This window comes from Triticum urartu, chromosome 4, assembly GCF_003073215.2.
Source record: "Triticum urartu cultivar G1812 chromosome 4, Tu2.1, whole genome shotgun sequence".
In the NCBI taxonomy this organism is placed as follows: Eukaryota; Viridiplantae; Streptophyta; class Magnoliopsida; order Poales; family Poaceae; genus Triticum; species Triticum urartu.
This window is the reverse complement of record NC_053025.1, coordinates 354,752,152-354,774,508: the sequence shown is the minus strand read 5'-3', so window position 1 is coordinate 354,774,508 and position 22,357 is coordinate 354,752,152.

Sequence of the window (22,357 nt, the reverse complement as noted above, 5' to 3'; positions counted from 1 at the left end):
TAATATGAAGCTTAAAGCACCATGTTCAAGTAGAGGGTACAGCGGGTTGCGGGAGAGTGGACAATTATAGATAGAGGGGGAATGTGATGGAGATGTTGGTGAAGATGGCGTATGTGTTGGTGTAGATTGTGGTGATGATGATGGCCCCTGGCGGCTTTCCGGCGCCACCGGAAGCGAGGGAGAGAGAGCCCCCCTCCTTCTTCTTCTTCCTTGACCTTCTCCCTAGATGGTAGAAGGGTTTCCCCTCCGTTCCATGGCCTCCAAGGCATGGGAGGGGCGAGAGCCCCTCCGAGATTGGACCTGTCTCTCTGTCTCTCTCTGTTTCTGCGTTCTCAGATTCTGCCCTTTCACCGTTTCTTATATTCCTGGAGATCCGTAACTCCAATTGGGCTGAAATTTTAACACGATCTCTATCCGTATATTAGCTTTCTTGCGGAGAAAGAAGGGCATCAACCACCTTACGCGATGGCCACGAGGGCCCAGGGCACGCCCCTTGCCTCGTGGCCCCCTCGGGTATCGTCTCGCGTTGATTTTTCTTCCCAAAAATCACATATATTCCAAAAAAATATCCGTCAGTTTTTATCCCGTTTGGACTCTGTTTGATATGGATTTACTTCAAAACAAAAAACATGCAAAAAAATAGGAACTGGCACTGGGCACTGGATCAATATGTTAGTCCCAAAAATAGTATAAAAAGTTGCCAAAAGTATATGAAAGTTGTAGAATATTTGCATGGAACAATCAAAAATTATAGATACGACGGAGACGTAACATTGTTCTATGTTGACACGAGAAAAATTTTGAAAGCAATAAGAGGCAACGGATATCGTTTTGTCCCCAAAGGTGGGACATTCCCTACCGAAACCATCAGGCTTCTTGTGAGAAGCTCTGGTTTCTAAGAAGCATATCCCCAAACCTGCCCCAAATGGGACAAAAAAATTACCACGGCATGTTGATGCCGCTCCATGATAGCATGCCAAGTTTCATGAATTTTATACGAGCTTTGGATTTACTAGAATTTAAAAAACAGGTATCTCAATGTTTGCGGCTGAGTGACGTTGGCAGGGTGTTTGACATTCATTCCCATTCCTTGCATGGGACCTAACCATACAACCAAGGACACAGATTTGAATTTTAAACTAATTTATATGCATTAGAGCATGTGCATGTAGTTCAAATTTGAATTGTGCACATGAATAAATAGAAAACTCAGTTAATGTATAAAAATGTCCAAGCGGACCCCGAAAAATCCCAAAAATTGACACAACACTCGTGTTGTTCTATGTTGACACGAGTAACATTTTGAAAGTAAGAAGAGGCAACAGATATGGTTTCGTCCCCCAAGGTGGCACGTACCCTACTGAAACCATCAGGCTTGTTGTGAGAGAAGCTCTGGTTTGCGAGAAGCTTATACCCACACCTGCGCCAAATGGGATAATATTTTTACCATGGCATGTCACTGTTGTTCCATGATATCATGTCAAGTTTCATGAATTTCAGACGAGTTTTCAATTTACTAGAATTTTAAAACCATGTATCTCAATGTTAGCGGCCGAGCGGCAGTGTCAAGGTGTTTGACATCTGTTCTCATTTCTTGCATGTGACCTAATCTTGCAACCAAGGACAAACATTTGATTTTGCAACCCGTTTTTATGGAATGGAGCATGTGCATGTAGTTCAATTTTGAATTGTGCACATAAATGCCCAGAAAACTCAATTAACGTATAAAAATGTCCAAACGATCCCCGAAAAAATCCAAAATTTAACATGACACTCCTGTTATTCTATGTTGACACCAAGAAAAAAATGAAAGGAAGAAGAGGCGACGAATATCGTTTTGTCCACAAAGGTGACACATTTCCCTAACGGAACCATGAGGCTTCTTGTGAGAAGCTCTGGTTTGTGAGAAGCTTATACCACAACCTGCCCCAAATGGGACAATATTTTTTACCCCAGCATGTTGATGCCATTCCATGATAGCATGCCAAGGTTCATGAATTTCAGACAGGTTTTGGATTTGCTAGAATTACAAAAGCAAGTACCTCAACATTTGCCGAAGAGCCACGGTGCCATGGTGTTCGAAATTCATCCCCATTTCTTGCATGGGACAAAAGCATAAACCCATGGACACGTATATGATTTTACAACCCATGTTGGTGCACCGGAGCATGTGCATGTGCTTAAATTCTGAATTGTGCACCTGAAAATGGCTAGAAAACCAATTTAATGTATAAAATTTCCAAACGAACCCTGAATAATTCAATTTTTACGACACACATATAGTTGCATGTTCACTGCAGATAAAAGGTCTAGCAATTCAAACACCGTCCATTGCCACTGTGACCCCATTATGTAATTCAAATCAAGATGAAAAATCAAGTAGATCCCACATAGTTCATTATCACCAACCATGTGAGATATAGTACAAAATATCCTGGAGCACTATCGATGTATAGTATGCCTATGGCTTACGCGAGAAGGTGCGTCGGCTATAGTCCACAGCCGGCGTGTCAAGCACACTAGCGCTTTCCCCAAATATCATTTCACTGTTCAATCATCGTCGGTGAAAGATGGGGACATGGACCCGCGTCGTGAGGGCAACTTTGGCGGCCCACTCCAGCGAGAGCATGGCCGCAGCTGCCATGCACGTGCTAACAAGGTGCATGAGCGCGGCCGCAATCTGCGACCAGGTGGCCAAGGTAGCACAAACGGCCGCTGTTGCTTCTCAGGTGGCGTCAGCAACATCTACCTCGGGGATAGCAACTGGCGAGAGCGGCACAGCGGCTGTCTGTTCCGCAGCGGTAGCCTTAGCCCCGATGGAGGCCGCCCACGCACAGCTCGTGGCGGTCACCGCATAAATCGAATGAAGATTCTCTGACAACGGTCGGCAACCCATGGCCAAAGAGTTGGCAATCATCGAGAGCATTTGAGCAGTCGTCTGTTCCTCTACCGCATACCTTGCGACGGTGGAGCCCGTCCAAGCCCAGATCGCGGCCACCCACGCCCAGCTCGTGGCGGCCTTTTCCAAAGAGATGGCAGACGCAGATAGTGAGATGCTTGCCTAGTATGGTGCGATGGATGCCATGGATCCCCTTCCCCGGTAGAGTGTCGGGCGCAAGCTGGACATGGAGGAGGCGCCGAAGATCGACGAGCACCAGCCGTAGTAGTACTCTTTGTTTTGTTTAATAAAGAGCGTCTGTCTTTAATTTGTTAGAGTAATGTTTAGGCCAGCTAGCTCTATTTAATTGCTGAACTTGCTCGATTAAGAAGTGTGGGTGTGCTGTAGTCTCCTTTGTGTACCCCAATTATGCAATGACATGGATGACCACTGTAACCAGGGAAATTCAAACCAAAATTTTTGACGTTCAAACTCATCACACATGGTTAAGCTATCTAAATTGTTCGTGGTGTTCACATATCATACACAGTTCTGAATAAGGGACCGTTTCTGATGACACTTTGCGCGCCAATTTTGTTGCTGAAGCGATTCCAAATTTTTGGCTTCCGCAGAAATAAACACCTCCCTGCCCCTCCCCCTTACCAAAAGCCACATTTTCCTTGTTTCCTCCTTCTTTCCAAGTTGAAACCTTCACCCTTTGCTTGCAGCGCTGCCTCCTCCCCGGCGACCCTCCTTCACACTGCTCGGCCTCATCTATCCAGGCAGGTAATCCACACCCGACCCCCATCCTCCTCCTCCTTCCACATCCCACATGCCCCGACCGCCGGTGCAACACCTTCCACCCAAATCACTGACCCATCCACCAAATAAGCGCTTCCCTAAGCCATGGTGCATGTTGTATAGCCAGGAGATCTAGGAGCATTTGGCAGCGGAGAAGCAAATCGCGGCCGCATGCGCGGATGAGGTCGCGATGGTTGCCATTCGTGCTGACACCTAGATCTTGGAGGAGCACCTCCTCATCGACGCCACCATCGACGCCTCACGCACCAATGTTGCGATGCAGTTGGCTGCTTTAAACGACAGTTCATGGCGTTTTCTCGAGGCCACTCTCGGTGCCTTCGACGAAGACTACAAGGTGTTTTCTCAGTGTGCACGTGCTTACCTCAACTCGAGAGCCAGCAGGTTGGTGCTCGGAGTGGCTCAGGCAACTCACCACTATGATGAGGGCACCCATGATGCGGAGGCCTCGCCCTCTTCCATGTCCAAGGATCCAATCGTCATCGATATCTCCGACAATGAGGAGTAGCTTGTATTATTAGCTCACTATAAGGACCCATGTTCAGTTTGCTAGCTACTGCCTTTGCTTAACAAATTCTAGTGAATTGAGCTATCTACTTTTACCATGCAATATGTTGCTCTAGTGTATATGTTATATATGTCGTGCAATGTGGTGCACACTTATTAACTGTTTGGTTCATTAGTTGTCGTGTTCAGTTAACTGTTTGGTTCGATTCTGCAAATGTGATGTTCAGTTCTTCAAGGAGCAATTTTGTATTGTCTTCCATGTGAGAAATAAATCGAATTTTTCTTTACAAAATACATGAGAAACAAATACAATTGTTGTATTTCCAAGTTGTCAAGCATGGTTGGTATGGTTAACTGTTTGATCTTCTAGTATGTTATACATTGTGCAATGTGGTGCTTAGTTAATATTAGGTTCATTTGTTGTGGTGTTTAGTTAACTATTTGGTTCCATTCTGCAATGCGATGTTTAATTGTTGTGGGTGCATTCTGCTATTGTATACCATGTGAGAAATAACTCGAATTTGGTTGTACTAAATACATGAGAAACAAATACAATTGCTATATTTCCAAGTTGATAAGCATGCTTGGTTTGGTTAGCCGTCTGATCTTCTATTAGGAGTATGTTATATTGTGCAATGTGGTGCTCAGTTATTGTTTGGTTCATTTGTTGTGGTGTTTAGTTAACTGTTTGATTCAATTCTGCAATGCGATGTTCAATTGTTGAGGGTGCATTCTGTTATTGTATACCATGTGAGGAATAAATTGAATTTGGCTGTAGTAAATACATGAGAAACAAATACAATTGCTATATTTCCAAGTTGTTAAGCATGCTTGGTTTGGTTAACTATCTGATCTTCTATTAGGAGTATGTTATATTATGCAATGTGGTGCTCAGTTGATGTTTGGTTCATTTGTTGTGGTGTTTAGTTATCTGTTTGGTTCAATTCTGCAATGCAATGTTCAATTGTTGTGGGTGCATTCTGTTATTGTATACCATGTGAGGAATAAATTGAATTTGGTTGTAGTAAATACATGAGAAACAAATACAATTGCTATATTTCCAAGTTGTTAAGCATGTTTGGTTTGGTTAACCGTCTGATCTTCTATTAGGAGTATGTTATATTGTGCAATGTGGTGCTCAGTTAATGTTTGGTTCATTTGTTGTGGTGTTTAGTTAACTGCTTGGTTCAATTCTGCAATGCGATGTCCAATTGTCGTGGGTAGAATTTTGTATTGTTGTGCATGTGAGGAATAAATCGAATTTGGCTGCACTTAATACATGAGAAACATATAAAAGTGCTATATTTCCTAGTTCTTAATCATGCTTTGTTTGGATAAATGGGTTTTCCATGTGGCTTGAATTAATTTGATGAATCTTCAATGTGCTTATTTTTCATCAACATACTTTACTAATAGCATGCGAACCCTTACTTAACCTGATGACTAACTACCTTATATGTGTTGCAGGGAAACAATGGGAAGCACTGAGGTTTACAATCTAGGTTAGCATGTGCATGGTCCATTGTCTAATAGCATATTATTGTGCAATTGCAGGAACCATTCTAATATTTAGGTTTTTAACAATTTGTTCTTGCACATGTAGGTCCTGCTGTCAGAGCTTTTGACCCACTATTCGACCCTTTTTGCATATGGGGAAATGAGTTGTCCATGAATATCAATCAAGTCAAGAAAGTCGGAAAGATTGTTAGGATAAAGAAATGTGCGACAAAAAACAACAAGATCTTTGTCTACACAATGCAGAAGACATCGGTTCACTACAAGATGGTACTAACTATTATACCTTGCCTTTTTTATTCCTTTGCCCCATTTCCAATATGGAGAAGATATTTATGCACATCCTTGTTTTCAGGCCTTTCCAAAGCAGTTCAATGATGATTACGTCTCAAACCACCTGTATGGTCAGTAGGCGAGGAAGGTTTTCATACAACACCCATGGTTCAATATTGAATTGTTCCTGAAGAGGACGAAGGACGGACGGTCAATCATCCACAGGCACTGGCCTAAAGTTGCAAAGACCTTGAACATGAATGAAGGCTCAATATTCACCTTCCGCTTCAGCAGTTTTCCAGATGAGATGCATTTGTCTATGTACGGTCTATGATGCTAATTTCGAAAGGTCATGTTGCATGTGAAACTTGGTGCTGGTGCAGTTGTGTAATGGGGTAGCTGAGTGCTGAAGCTATATCATGTTGTACTCTGACGTATTTCAATTATGAAATCATGCTTCCTTAATATGGAAATGAAATATATTATGTGCTTAATATGAATGTCAACTAGATTAATAAATGGATTATTAATAATAGAGCAATTAGCCTGCTAATGCGAATTAGCCTGCTAATTGGGTTTTGCTATTGCAAACAGTTATTGAGAAAATACTGTGAGCGATGACCTCAGGTAACGCACAATAAACTGTGTTGGATCAATGAATAATCACACACGACCTTTTCTTGAAAACTGTTTGCATTAGGCCACCTTGTGCAAACGTTTACCACATAAAAACTGTGTGTGATGGACAACCTTTGCCACACAGTTTCTTCTACGCACCGTGTGTGATGCATTCAATAATGAAAACAATAAAATTGTTATTACCGTGTGTGATGTAACTGCAAACGGAAACGTTTTCCTTGGAGTGACTATGTGGGATGTATATACAAATGGAAACGTTTAGCGGGGACTGACTATGTGGGATGTACTTATGACCGGAAACGATTTTGCATGTATAATTGTTTTTTTGCACTATTGTACATATAACCATATTTGGTCGCTCGCCGGTCGCACACGACCTCATTTTGCCGAGTGTGTGTGCCAGGAGGGCATATCCCCGACGGTTTCTGGGTCGTGTGGCAAGGACCCCCCTATCACCCACACTCACTTGGTGACGGTTCCAAATGCCATCGCGGAAAGGGGTTAAAAACCGTTTGTATAGCACCTCGTTGTACCAGTGAGTGTATGATACTACCTTTAATTATAGTGCATAGTATAATAGAGTAGTATTATAGATGATCATATTTATTGCCATGCATGACACAAATTTGCATCGCATTTAACATGATACGGTATCTACCTATATGTTACTCTAACATTCTCTATCTTCTTCAATTCTTTGCCACATCAGCATACTTGCTATTTCTGAGTGCATGATACTGGCTATGGTACCACCACTGTGGCCAGCCTTATAGTGGGGAGTATCATATATTAGTATCATGCATATGATACTAGTGTATGATACTACCTTCATAGTGCATAGTATCATAGAGTAGTATCATAGATAACCGTATTTATGGCCATGCATGACACAAAGTAGTATAGCATTTATTACGTTACGGTATCTGCCTATGTTACTCTAATCCACTCTCCCTTCTTTAATTCCTTGACACCTCATCATATTTGTTATTCCCGAGTGCATGATACCGGCTATGATACCCCCACTGTGGCCAGCCTTAGCAAAGAAGGTGTACAAATCATTTCTGCGTCGCTTTGCGAGTTTTCATCTGTTTGTCTGAGGAGCGGGGAGAAGTTTCAAACATTTCGGCCGCGAGGTGCGGTAGGCCTAGTTGGTATCTTAATTACAGGAAATTCAGATGGAGTCCGGACAACATCAAAATCAATGTGTGCCAGTGGCGTGCTCTCACGGCCCTGTGGAAAATTTTTGGTAAAGTTTGGCACAAGTTTTGATGATCACTCCTTCTAAACCGGAGCATCTCACATGGAGGATCATGGTTTCCAAAAGGATATGTGTCAATTCAAACTCCAGTGGTCGGTGACTTCATCGTTTGGCCTCATAAAAATTTCCACAGTATGCAATCACCATTATACCACGGGTTTAATTTTCTGGCTCATTTCATGTATCGTTAGCTATATTTAAGACATTTTTTGAGTTTGACGTGCATTTTGTGCATAAAAATAAAATTACAACCGGAATTGCATTTGCTATCGAAAGGGATGAGGATTGTTGTTCAATCTGAGAGCATCCAACGGTGCAGACGTACGATCCATGGGGTTTGGGTTCTGTCTAATCAGATAGCATGACTCAGATCGTGCGCGGGGTTTGGTTGGCACACGGCTTTCATGAATGAACTGTGTGCTATTCGCAAACCAGATTGCATATCTTTTGTTCACACATACTGGAGTGAGATCAATTGAGTGTGCTACCTATATGATATAATAATAATAATAATAATAATAATAATAATAATAATAATAATAATAATAATAATAATAATAATAAACAGTTCATATTCATTGCGTGAACTGACAGCATATCAAGGTCAACATATTAACGGTTCTTACATCAACAGAAAATCGGGCATAACTCACAAATTCAGTACACGCGACAGTTCTAAATTGAACAAATTAAGTTGCAAGGTAGGCATAAAGACTAGTCTTACGGCTTAATTCTCATGTACATGGGGGAATTAGGATCATTATGTTGACCCCAAATGAACTTGGGTTTTCTGATGATTTTACGCTTCTCTGTTAGATGGGTGCGTGATCCCTTGGCTGGCAACTCAGCAAATTCATCGTACTCATCCTCATCAGCAACATCCTCGACACCCAGTACCCTCCTCTTCCCATGCATCACTACATGGCAGTTCTTATGCAAGGGGTCTTCCGCATAGAAAATCTGGGTAGCATCGCTGGCAAGAATGAACGGGTCCGCGTGATATGCCATCGTTGTCCTCTTAACACATGTCTTCCTGTAATCATCAACCTTTACATGACCAATAGGGATCCATGCGCACCTGAATAACGCCACCTTAACTTTCACCAAATCTCTTTGATGGTTCCATAGTATACCCTTTTACCAGCTTCATCTACAGTCATGCATTCTATTCGAATAGAGCTGTTCTGATATGAGGTCTTCTCATCATGTTCCTCGGTGTAGAATGTGTATCCATTTATGTCATATGCTTGGTACATCAACATCGTAGGCGATGGCTTTTGTGCCAACCACATAGCAATGTCATCGATGGATCCTTGTGCCAAACGATTCTTCAGCCATTCGGCGTAGTTCTTAGTGTGCTCCTTCATCTCCATATCTGATGAAGGCACCATTGGTAAGAAGCTTTGGCGTATCTCCACCAAGTGTTCTTCGGCATAAGCACTGAGAACTGGGCTGTTAAGAAGTACCGTCAAATGGGCTTTCTCTGCCAATTCTCTGGGTGCAGCCATTTGTGTGCCAGCAAGGACCGGCTTACCTTTCAGCCTTCCCTAGTGGCGAGAGTGGGACAAACCTATAGGTCTTTGTTTCATGTATTCGATGCAAAACTTAACCACCTCCTCCACGGTATAACCTTGTAGGATGCTTGCCTCTATATGGTTTCGGTTCTGACAATAGCGCTTCAGTATTCCCATGAACCGCTCGAAGGGATACATGTTGCGAAGAAACACAGGACCACAATATTTTATCTCGTCGACAAGGTGCACAGTGAGATGGACCATGACATAAAAGAATGATGGTGGGAAAAACATCTCTAGGTTGGACAATATTCTTGCAATATCCTCTTGCATATGATCCAACTCTTCAATATCTAGAACTTTCTAGCATAGTTGGTTGAAGAAATCAGAGAGCTCAATGAGTGTCTTTCTTATATCTTTGTCCATCAGATTCCTGATGGCCACTGGGATGATTTGTGTCAACATTATGTGGCAATCATGTGACTTCATGTGTTCCAACTTCATTTTAACTGAGCTCACATCCACGAGACTTCTAATGTTTGCGGAGTAGGAAGAGGGTGTCTTAACTGACAACAAATAGGTGAAGAACTATGTTGCTTCTTTTGTACTGAAATTGTAACTCTGGCGAGCTTTGATGAATTTTCCATCATCTTCTGCTTCACTCTTGCGTGTTGATTGATCAGCAAGCATATCGAGCCATGCACCATCACCATCCTTTGTTTTACCTTTAATCTTGAGCAGAGTACCAAGTATGCTTTCACATTCGTTCTTCTCTACGTGCATGACATCGATGCAATGACGTACACATAGAATATCCCAGTAAGGTAATTTCCAGAACACCAATTTCTTCTTAAACATTTGACCCCTGGGTGTTTGTTTCACCGTCAAAGCGTGCTTCTTGCCAAGCACAACATTAATTTGTTTAGCCATGTTGTGGACCACCTCCCCAGCATAGCGTCTTGGGCCCACATCTACCTCTGCTGTACCATCAAATTCAGCTTTCATCTTTCGATATGGGTGATTTCTCCGTAAGAACCTACGATGACACAAATACACGGTTTTGTGTGAGTTGGGAAGAAATCTGCTAGTTGTCCTATCCATGCATGTGATACACCCTACATCTCCCTTTGTTTTCTGCCCCGATGTGTTGCCTAGTGTCGGCATATCTTGAATGGTGTGCACCAGCATTGCATGTAGATCGAAAATCTCCTTTTTGTAAGCATGATAACATTTTACAGCAGGCGCATCTATCCACATTGTGAGTAGTTCTTCTACCAGTAGCTGAAAGTAAATGTCGATGTCATTTGCAGGTTGCTTCAGGCCTTGAATAATCATTGACATCATAATGTATTTTTTTCTTCATACACAATCAAGGAGCTAGGTTATATATGCACAGAACCACGGGCCATGTGCTGTGATTGGTGCTCATATCGCCAAAAGGATTCATCCCGTCGATACACTCCCCGAGCCTTATACTTCTAGCATCCTTGGCAAATTCTTTAAACTTTTTGTCGATTAATTCCCACTGAGCCCCATCTTCTAGGTGCCTCATATATTTATCCGCGGTTCGCTCATCATAATGCCACCGCAACCTCTTTGCCTCTCTAGCATTTGCAAACAAACGCCTCAACCTTGGAATTAAAGGCAAGTACCAAACAACCTTGAACGAGATTCATGTCTTGATCTCGTCGTCTAATTTGTACTTGTCCTTTGCTCTCCTACGCTTGTATCGTGCATGCATGCATGTGGCACATGCACACAAATCTTTGTGCTCACCATGGTACAATATACAATCATTCACACAAGCGTGTATCTTCTGTACTTCAAGTTCCAATGGGCAAACAATTTTCTTCACTTCGTTCGTGCTTCTAGGGAACACATTGTCTTCCGGAAGAATTTCTTTGAAAAGACCTAACATCTCTGTGAAACCCTTGTTTAATAGACTGTTTGCTGCTTTAAATCTGAGAAGCGCCAGGGTGGCACTCAACTTGGAATATTTCTTTTTGCAACCTGGATACAATTCTTTCTTGGAGTTCGTATCAATGGTTGGCAGATCCTTGTACCAAATCATATCCTTTTTTGTGCCCTTGAAATCTGCAAGCATAGCAGCAAAATCTGGCATATCAAGATCATCGTCATCTGTGTCGACGTCTTGGTTTTCCAGTGGGCCTTTCGGCTTTCCGGTGTTCCATTGGTAGCTTGATGCCTCTGCCCTGATGTTAGATTCAAAATCCGTGTGACAACGATCGGGGTTTGGCATCTCGCAACCCTTGGTATATTCATCCATGACATGCTCTTCGCCGTGTCTGGTCCAACATGTATATCCATCCATGAATCCCCGAGAGAGTAAGTGCCACTGGACATCTCCAACTTCATGTGACTCTGTAATGGCACAATCAGTACATGGGCACAGGATGTAATCTGCATCACCAATTCTCCTCCTTGTACTTTCAGCCAAATTCATGAACTCTGTCACGCCACTGATAAAATATGTGGTTCTCTGATTCTTCATCCATTGAGATCGTTCCATCTGTACCACACGAATGGTAATTAAAAACAAAAAACATTAATACACGGATTCACTGATGCCCAAAGATGCATGCATAAATCACAAGGTTTTATTTTCATAATTACCGAGGGCGCTCCATATTGTTACCCAGACGTGCAATTACAAAAATTAATGGCCAGTTGATACGTCTCCAATGTATCTATAATTTATGAAGTATTCATGCCATGTTTACAACAATTTTACATGGTTTTCGTATGATTTTATTAGAACTAACCCGGACTAACGTTGTTTTCAGCAGAACTACCGTGGTGTCGTTTTTGTGCAGAAATAAAAGTTCTTGGAATGGGCTGAAAATTCATGGTGATTTTTTATGGACCAAAAGATACCCCTGGAGAATCGGAGCTAGGCCAGGAGTGGACAAGGAGTCCACAAGCCTAGTGGCGCCCCCAGGCTGGTGGGCCCCTTGAGCATCCTCTAGACGTGAGACCGGCACCAAAAATTCCTATAAATCCCCAAACCCCCAAAAAGAAACCTAGATCAGAAGTTCCGCCACCACAAGCCTCAATAGCCATGAAAAATCAATCTAGGCCTCTCTGGCACCCTGCCGAAGGGGGCCATCATCAACGGAGGTCATGCAGGAGGAAGCCAGAAGGGGCCATCATCACCATGGAGGCCAAGGGCCAGAGGGAGAGCCTCTCCCCATCTAGGAGGGGCATGGAGGAGGAAACACAAGGGGGAGACTCTCTTCCCCTCTCTCTCTCTGTGGCGCCAGAGTGCCGCCGGGGGAACCATCACCGCGGTGATCGTCTTCATCAACATCACCATATTCATCACCTTCATCATCTCTTTTAAGCGGTACACTCTGCCGCACCCTGTTGTAATCCCCTACTTGAACATGGTGCTTTATGCCACACGTTATGTTCCAGTGATGTGTTGCCATCCTATGATGTATTGAGTAGATTTCTTTTGTCTTTTGGGTTGATTGATGATCTAGATTGGTTTGAGTTGCATGTTTTATTTTCGTGATGTCCTATGGTGCCTTCCATGCCGCACACACGTGAAGGATTCCCCCTGTAAGGTGTTGCAATACGTTCATGATTCGCTTATAGTGGGTTGATAGAGTGACAGAAGCTTAACCCTGAGTAAGGGGGTGGTTGCGTATGGGATAAAGGGGACTTGATACTTTAATGCTATGGTTGGGTTTTACCTTAATGATCTTTAGTAGTCGCGGATGCTTGCTAGAGTTCCAATCATAAGTGCATATGATCCAAGTAGAGAAAGTATGTTAACTTATGCCTCTCCCTCATACAAAATTGCAAAAATGATTACCGATCTTGTTAACAATTGCCTAGGACAATTCCGCACACCGATCCATCATTATTCCACACTCGCTATTTATAATATATAGTAATATTCTAACTTTATGTTAACAACACCTATTTTTATATTTTATCTCTCCGATATCATGCAAAGCTATCCTGTTCATACCCACAACGTAGTTTTATTTCTTGTTTCTAGATGGAAGCAAACATTCAGTGTACGTAGAGTCGTATCGGTGGCAGATAGGACTTGAGAGAATATTTGATCTTACCTTTAGCTCCTTGTGGGTTCGACACTCCATACTTATCACTTCCACCTTTGGAAATTGCTAAGATGATTCCTTGCACTTGGGGATTATCACCAGTCAACTTACATGCAAAGTACTACAGCACTACCCTTAGGAATTGAATACTGCTGTCGCTTGAAGCTACGTCTGCATTTCCCCAAAGAGGAAGGGATGATGCAGCACAGTGGCGGTAGGTATTTCCCTTAGATATGAAACCAAGGTTATCAAAACAGTAGGTGAACCAAGCAACACAACGTAAACAGTACCTACACACAAATAACAACACCTCGCAACCCGAGGTGTTAAAGGGGTTGTCAATCCCTTTCGGCTAACGACGCCAGAAATGGTGCATGGACGGGAGATAAATTTGTGATAGATTGAAATAATAGATCGCAAATAAAATAAAGTGCAGCACAGTATTTTTTGGGTTTTTGTCTTAATAGATCTAAAAATAAATGCAAGATAAAAGGTAGATCGCAAAGGCAAATATATGAGAAAGAAGACCTGGGGGCCGTAGGTTTCACTAGTGGCTTCTCTCGAGAAAAATAGCAAATAGTGGGTAAACAAATTACTGTTGGGCAATTGATAGAACCTCAAATAATTATGACGATATCGAGGCAATGATCATTACATAGGCATCACGTCCAAGATTAGTAGACTGACTCCTGCCTGCATCTACTACTATTACTCCACACATCGACGGCTATCCAGCACACATCTAGTGTATTAAGTTCATAGAAAAATGGAGTAATGCAATAAGAACGATGACACGATGTAGACGAGATCCGTTTATCTATAGCGGTAGATATAGATCCCATCTTTTTATCCTTAGTAGCAACGATACATACGTGTTGGTTCCCTTTCTGTCACTGGGATCAAGCACCGTAAGATCGAACCCACTACCGGGCACCTCTTCCCATTGCAAGATAAATAGATCGAGTTGGCCAGACAAAACACAAATATCGGAGAAGAAATACGAGGCTATAAGAGATCACGCATAAAAGAGATCAAAGAAACTCAAATACTTTCATGGATATAAAAAGATAGATCTGATCATAAACTCAAAGTTCATCAATCCCAACAAACACACCACAAAAGAGTTACATCATATGGATATCCAAGAGACCATTGTATTGAGAATCAAGAGAGAGAGATGAAGCCATCTAGCTACTAACTATGGACCCGAAGGTCTACAAAGAACTACTCACGCATCATCGGAGAGGCACCAATGGAAGTGGTGAACCCCTCCATGATGGTGTCTAGATTGGATCTCATGATTCTGGACTCTGCGGCGGCTGGATGAATATTTCCTCGACTCCCCTAGGGTTTTGGGAATATTTGGGTATTTATAGAGCAAAGAGGTGGTCCAGGGGGCACCCGAGGTGGGCAAAACCCACCAGGGTGCGCCTGGCCTCCTAGTGCACCCTGGTGGGTTGTCCCCTCCTCAGGACTCCCCCTAGGTGCAACCAGGGCCCAATATCTTCCATCTGGTCCATAAAAAATCTCCGCAAAGTTTCGTGGCATTTTGTGACACCCTGAGACCGTTGCGCCAGGTGTCTCCCAGTTGTTCGTTGTTGTTGCCTTGTCATTCGCTTGCGTGTTGCATCTTGTCATGTCATCATGTGCATTGCATCATCATGTTTTCAAAACTTGCATTCGTCCGGGTTTCCCCAGTTCCGTCCGTTGTTCGTTCTGAGCCCAACCACACTTGCACGCGCCCGCGGCACATCCGAAATAGTATTTTATAAGTGGCCGGTAAATGTTCTCAGATTGGGATTAAAGTTGGCGTGCGGTCTTATTTTAGTGTAGGAAGACCGCCTGTCAAATTTCATCGCGTTGGGAGTCCGTTTGATGCCCCAACGGATAACTATAGCGGCAGTATAGTCGGTCTTTTCGTCGGACGTTTTCAGTCTCCGGAAACCGTGCCGGGCAGCATATCTCCCCTGTTCTCTCAGACCAACCCTCTCTCCACAGTCCACTACCTACCGCGAGGCCTAACCTAAGCTCTCTCGTCTGCCCGTGGACCTCCTCGCGCGCGTCCGAAAGCTGTCCCGGACCCGACCCGGGTAGTCATCACTATTGGGTCCGAATCATCCCCAAACATCTACAAAACGTCACCGTTTTCTTATTTGGACTCCCTAGCTATTTTATTAGCGAGCGTCCGATTGTGATCGGAGGGACGAGATAGCCTCTACCCTAATCCCTTTGCAATATAAATAGTGGGCAACCCTTGAAATTAGGGATCTTGTCCCATCCATTCCGTGTCCACCGCCGCCACTATCTTCTTGGGGATCCGCGCTGCCCAACCTCCAGCTGCCACCCACTCTCCCTCGAATCCTCCATCGAGCCAACCCCGGCTCCTCTGAGATCCATCTAGCCGCCCGACCCTCGCCGGAGATGAGTCCCGACAACCCTGCTCCTTTCCCCTCCTGCTTCTCTTTCTCTCTCGTATCACATCTCCCCTCTCTCTCAGGAACCTTTTCTTCGATCCATTGCCATGAAGTGCCACAGGAGCTCTGCCGCAAGCCCCAAGCCGCGCGTCGCCACCAGGGATCCGCCGGACGTGGCCTCTGCCCTAGGACCCGCACCCGTGCCTCGGATGCCGCGCCCGTGCCTCGGATCAGCCACGCCGCCCTGGGTCCCCGTCAGCGTTGGCCCTCTTGTTTCTGCACCGGACAGAGGAGCTCGACCCCTTTCTTCCCGCGACCTCATCTTCTTCTTCCTCGAGCCCGCAAGGGAAACGAGCACCCCTGTCCCCCACCGCCTGCAGGGACTGCAGCCATGTCGGCCTCTCGCCGGAGTCCTTCTCCTCGCCGCTGCCTCCCTGCAAGCACTGCTGCCACCGCCGCGGCTCCATCACCTCCACTTTGGATCCGCCCATCCTTGCCGTTTCCTACTCCCTGCGCCTGCCTTCTCGCCGGAGCCAAGCTGCCGCTGCTGCCAAGGTCCCTGTCCGTCGCCGCCTGCTGTTTCTTACCTTTGCTTCGAGCCGCGTCAGGCATTCCAGCGAGGACGCCAGCTCCCTCGCTCGACCATGTTGACTCGATCGAGTCAATCGCCAGATCCGCTACGTGCCCGGGCCGCCTTCCCTTCGCCTGTGGACCGAGGCCCAGCGCACCAAGCCTCCGTGAGCCCAAGTCGGCCTCCTGCCCTGACTAGGCCTTGGCCCATGGTGAGATGCCTTCCCCCAGCACCTGTTACTGATGGGCCAACCAGATCCGGCCCGTATCGTGTTTTTTTACATAGAACGTTTTCCTATTTTCCCAGAGAACGTCAGTTTTGTAGAAACACCCTTGAACTTCATGCATATTTTAACTCACAAACTAAGCATCACATGTAAAAACTTAATACATGAAACTTGCTTAGAATTTTGTGTAGATTAATAATTTGCCATTTTCATCTATGTTTAAATGCTTAAAATGTTGTTTGTTTAAATTTTGCCCTTGCCATGCTAAAATGCTTTATTTCATAACTAAATAACCGTAACTCGGAATTTAATAAACTTTATATGTAAATGGGGTGGAAAAATGCCTAGATTATCATGATGGCTTTACTTTGCATGTTTCACAACTCTAAAATTTGGTTTAGGGCAGAACAGTACCAAATCCATAATTATGCTCATGAGGATTTCCGGACTTGTTGCTTGTTGTTCCGGCCTCATTTAAACTTGCCTAGATAGGTAGTTTTACTTTGCTACACCCCTTGCCATGTTAAACAACATTTAATATTGTTGGGTACATAAACGAGATCGAACTAAATAAATTGTTGTGGTGTTTCATCAATATGCAACTTGTTGCATATTGAGCTCCACTTAATTTGTAGAATTGCTTGTGCACTTTACCATGCCATGTATCATTAAACCGGACATGCATCAAACTTGGTTGTGCATCATGCCATGATTATGTGTTGGTTGTTTACTATGTTGTATGCTTCTTTCCGGTGTTGCTTCTTCGGGTTGGTTCCGATAACGTTGCGTTTGTGAGAATTCGTTCGACTTTGTTCGTTTGTCTTCTCCATGGACTCGTTCTTCTTCCTTGCGGGATCTCAGGCAAGATGACCATACCCTCGAAATCACTTCTATCTTTGTTTGCTAGATGCTCGCTCTATTGCTATGCCTATGCTACGATACCTACCACTTGCTTATCATTCCTCCCATATTGCCATGTCAAGCCTCTAACCCACCTTGTCCTAGCAACCCGTTGTTTGGCTATGTTACCGCTTTGCACAGCTCCTCTTATAGCGTTGTTAGTTGCAGGTGAAGATTGGAGTTTGTTCCTTGTTGGAACATGGATATTTTGGGATATCACAATATCTCTTATTTTAATTAATGCATCTATATACTTGGTAAAGGGTGGAAGGCTCGGCCTTATGCCTGGTGTTTTGTTCCACTCTTGCCGCCCTAGTTTCCGTCATACCGATGTTATGTTCCTTGATTTTACGTTCCTTACGCGGTTGGGTTATAATGGGAACCCCTTGACAGTTCGCCTTGAATAAAACTCCTCCAGCATGGCCCAACCTTGGTTTTACCATTTGCCACCTAGCCTTTTTCCCTTGGGTCAGCCAACCCAAGGGTCATCTTTGTTTTAACCCCCCACCCCCAGGCCAGTGCTTCTCTAAGTGTTGGTCCAACCTGAGCGATGTCCGGCGCCCCCTGGGCAGCCAGGGTCTATGCCAACCCGACGTCTGGCTCATCCGGTGTGCCCTGAGAACGAGATATGTGCAGCTCCTATCGGGATTTGTCGGCACATCTGGGTGGCTTTGCTGGTCTTGTTTTACCATTGTCGAAATGTCTTGTAACCGGGATTCCGAGTCTGATCGGGTCTTCCTGGGAGAAGGAATATCATTCGTTGACCGTGAGAGCTTGTGATGGGCTAAGTTGGGACACCCCTGCAGGGTTTTGAACTTTTGAAAGCCGTGCTCGTGGTTATGGGCATATGGGAATTTGTTAATGTCTGGTTGTAGAAAACCAAAAACTCATGTTAATTAAAATGCATCAACTGCGTGTGTAGCCGTGATGGTCTCTTTCCAGCGGAGTCCGGGAAGTGAACACGACGTTGGAGTTATGATTGACGTAAGTAGTCTAGGATCACTTCTTGATCATAGATTCTCGACCGCACTTTGCCTTCTCTCCTCGCTCTCATTTGCGTATGTTAGCCACCATATATGCTAGTGCTTGCTGCAGCTCCACCTCTTACTTTTTCCCTACACATAAGCTTAAATAGTCTTGATCGCGAGGGTGTGAGATTACTGAGTCCCCGTGACTCACAGTTTACTTCCAAAAACCAGTTTGCGGGTGCCGATGAAACCATGCAGGTGACGCAACCGAGCTCAAGGAGGAGCTCGATGAAGATCGTGTTCGTTATGTCGTTTCCGTTTCCAGTTGATCAGTAGTGGAGCCCAGTTGGGGCGATCGGGGATCTGTAGCATTAGGGGTAGTCTCTTTTATTTTTGTTCCGTAGTCGAACCTTGATTGTATCTGGATGATGTAATGCTTAAACCATGTAGTGTGTGAAGTGGCAATTGTAAGCCAACCCTGTATCTCTTTCTTATTCAGTACATGGGATGTGTAAAGATTACCCCTCTTGCGACATTGCCTCCAATGCGGCTATGCCTCTAAGTCATGCTCCGACACGTGGGAGATATAGCCGCATCGAGGGTGTTACACATTTGGACTCCGTTCGATATTTATTTTTTGTGATGTAAAAAACATGGAAAAAACAGCAACTAGCACTTGGCACTATGTCAATAGGTTAGTACCAAAAATGATATAAAATGACTATGAAATGATTATAAAACATCCAATATTGATAATAAAATAGCATGGAACAATCAAAAAATTTGATGTGGAGTGCTTTATATTATCAACATAAAGTAACTCATACCCCTTAGTCCAGGACTCCCTCAGGCATCCGTAAAACATTTGCCTTACTCGCATGCAATGACAAGTGAATAAACACTCATCTCGATAATAACACATCTAGCATGGAAAATATTAGCCAACCCTCACCGCTCCACGAACGAAATAAACACACAAAAGAGATGTTTATTTTGAAAATTAGAGATGGCACATGCAAATTTGCTTAGAACGGCAAAAGAATACCGCATATAGGTAGATATAGTGGACTCATGTGGCAAAAATGGTTTAAAGGATTTTGGATGCACAAGTAGAGGTCATACTTAGTGCAAAATGAAGGCTAGCAAAAGATTGGGAAGCGACCAACCAAGAAACGAATAATCTCATAAGAAAGCATTAAGCATAATTAACACCGAATAATGCACCACAAGTAGGATATAATTTTCATTGCATGATTATTGACTTTTGTGCATGCATAGGGAATCACAAACCTTAACACCAATATTCCTACTAAAGCATAATTACTTATCAAGATGACTCACATATCACATCATCATACCTCAAAACTATTACTAAGAATCAAATTTATTTTGTCCAATGATCTTCATGACATTTTTTATTTATCCTTCTTGGATATCTATCACTTTGGGACTAATTTTCATGTGTTGCTTTTCATAAGCTCAAACAAATATAAGTGAAGATCATGAGCACAACAGATTGTCTTTCTCTCAAAATAATTTAAGTGAAGCAAGAGAGACTTTCTTGAAAATTTTACTAACTCTCAAATAAATCTAAGTGAATCAAGAGAGCATTTCTTCAAAAATAACAAAGCACATCGTGCTCAAAAAGATATAAGTGAAGCACTAGAGCAAGTCCTAGCTCATAAAAGATTTAAGTGAAGCATAGGGAGAAATTCTAACAAGTCATGACATAATTTTGGGTCTCTCAAATAGGTGTGTCCAGCAAGGATTGATGACCTAAAACACAAAATGAAACAAGCAAAGACACATATCATACAAGACGCTCCAAGCAAAACACATATCATGTGACGAATAAAAATATAGTCTCGAGTAAAATACCCATAGTTGTTGGAAGAAAGCGGGGATGCCACTCGGGGGCATCCCCAAGCTTAGTTGGTTCCTCATTATTGGATAATAGCTTGGGATGTCAGGGCATCCCCAAGCTTAGGCTCTTACATCCTTCCTTCATCCATCGTAAGATAACCCAAAAATTGAAAACTTCAATCATACAAAACTCAACAAAGCCTTCGTGAGATCCGTTAGTATAAGAATAATATATCACTATTATAAGTGTTGTATCAAACCAATTTATATTTTGTTTTTGTATTATATCTACTGTATTCCAACTTTTCTATGGCAAAAACTCATCAAAGAAAACCACAGAGCCATCAAAATAAGCACACAACACAAAGAAAACAAAATCTGTCAAAACAGAACAGTCTGTAGCAATATGACTATTTCGAATACTTCTGCAACTCAAAAAACTCTGAAAAATTAGGACGACCTGAGAAATTTGTATATCGATCTACTGCAATTGGAATGGGTATTTATCGCTTTCTGGTAAAAAATGAAAATTAATTTTGTGAGCGTAAAACTTTCTGTTTTTTCAGCAAGATCAAACAACTATTGCCCAAGAAGATCCTAAAGGCTTTACTTGGCATAAACACTAACTAAAACATAAAAACACAATCATAATAGTAACATAATTGTGCCAACACTCAAAAATATGAAGCAAAAAGCAAAAATAAATTTTATTCATTGGGTTGCCTCCCAACAAGTGCTATAGTTTTACGCCCTAGCTAGGCATAAGGCAAGGATCTAAGTTTTGTCATCTTTGGTTCGAGATCCATAAGATGCCCTCGTGATTGATTCATAAGGTGGCTTAATTCTAGTTCTAGGAAATTGTTCCATACCCTTCCTCAAAGGAAATTGGAACTTAATATTGCCTTCTTTCATATCAATCACCACATCGATAGTGCGTAAAAACGGTCTACCAAGAATAATTGGACAAGACAGATTGCAATCAATATCAAGAATGATAAAATCTATGGGCACATAATTCCTATTTGCAATAATAAGAACATCATTAATTCTTCTCATTAGCTTTTTAATAGTAGAATCCGCCAAGTGCAAATTCAAGGAACATTCTTCAAGATTGGTAAGACCAAGCACATCACATAAAGATTTAGGAATTGTAGAAACACTAGCACCCAAGTCACACAAAGCAAAACACTCATAATTTTTAATCTTGACTTTGATAGTAGGTTCCCACTCATCATACAATTTTCTAGGAATTGAAACTTCCAATTCCAATTTTTCTTCAAGAGCTTTCATCATAGCATCAACAATATGTTTAGTAAAAGCTTTGTTTTGTTCATAAGCATGGGGTGGATTCATAATGGATTGCAACAAAGAAATACAATCAATAAAAGAAAAACTATCATAATTAAAGTCTTTGTAATCCAAAAGAGTGGGTGCATCACTAGCTAAAGTTTTGACCTCTCCAAACCCACTTCCATCATTTTTCTCAACAAGATTTTCACCCTCCGAAATATTGGGACGCCTTCTTCCTAAAGTTGACTCTTGTCCAGTCCCTTTTTCATCATTTTTAACTTTACTAAACAAAGAATCAATAGGAGAAACACCAATCATTTTAAGATCTTCATCACTTTTGTGAAAGAAATCACTAGAAAATGCTTTTTCTAAAAATTCTCATTTAGCTCTAAGCATAGTAGTTATTTTCTTACTTTCATCCATAGAAACATAAAGAGCTCTAAGCATAGTAGTTATTTTCTTACTTTAGGCACAAAAATTTTCATCTTGAGATTTTCCACATCATGAGCAATTCTATCAACACTTCTAGACAAATCATCAATCTTGTTCAACTTTTCTTCTATGGAAGTGTTGAAAACTTTTTGCATGTTGATAAATTCTTTAATATTATTCTCAAGATCAGAGGTGTTCC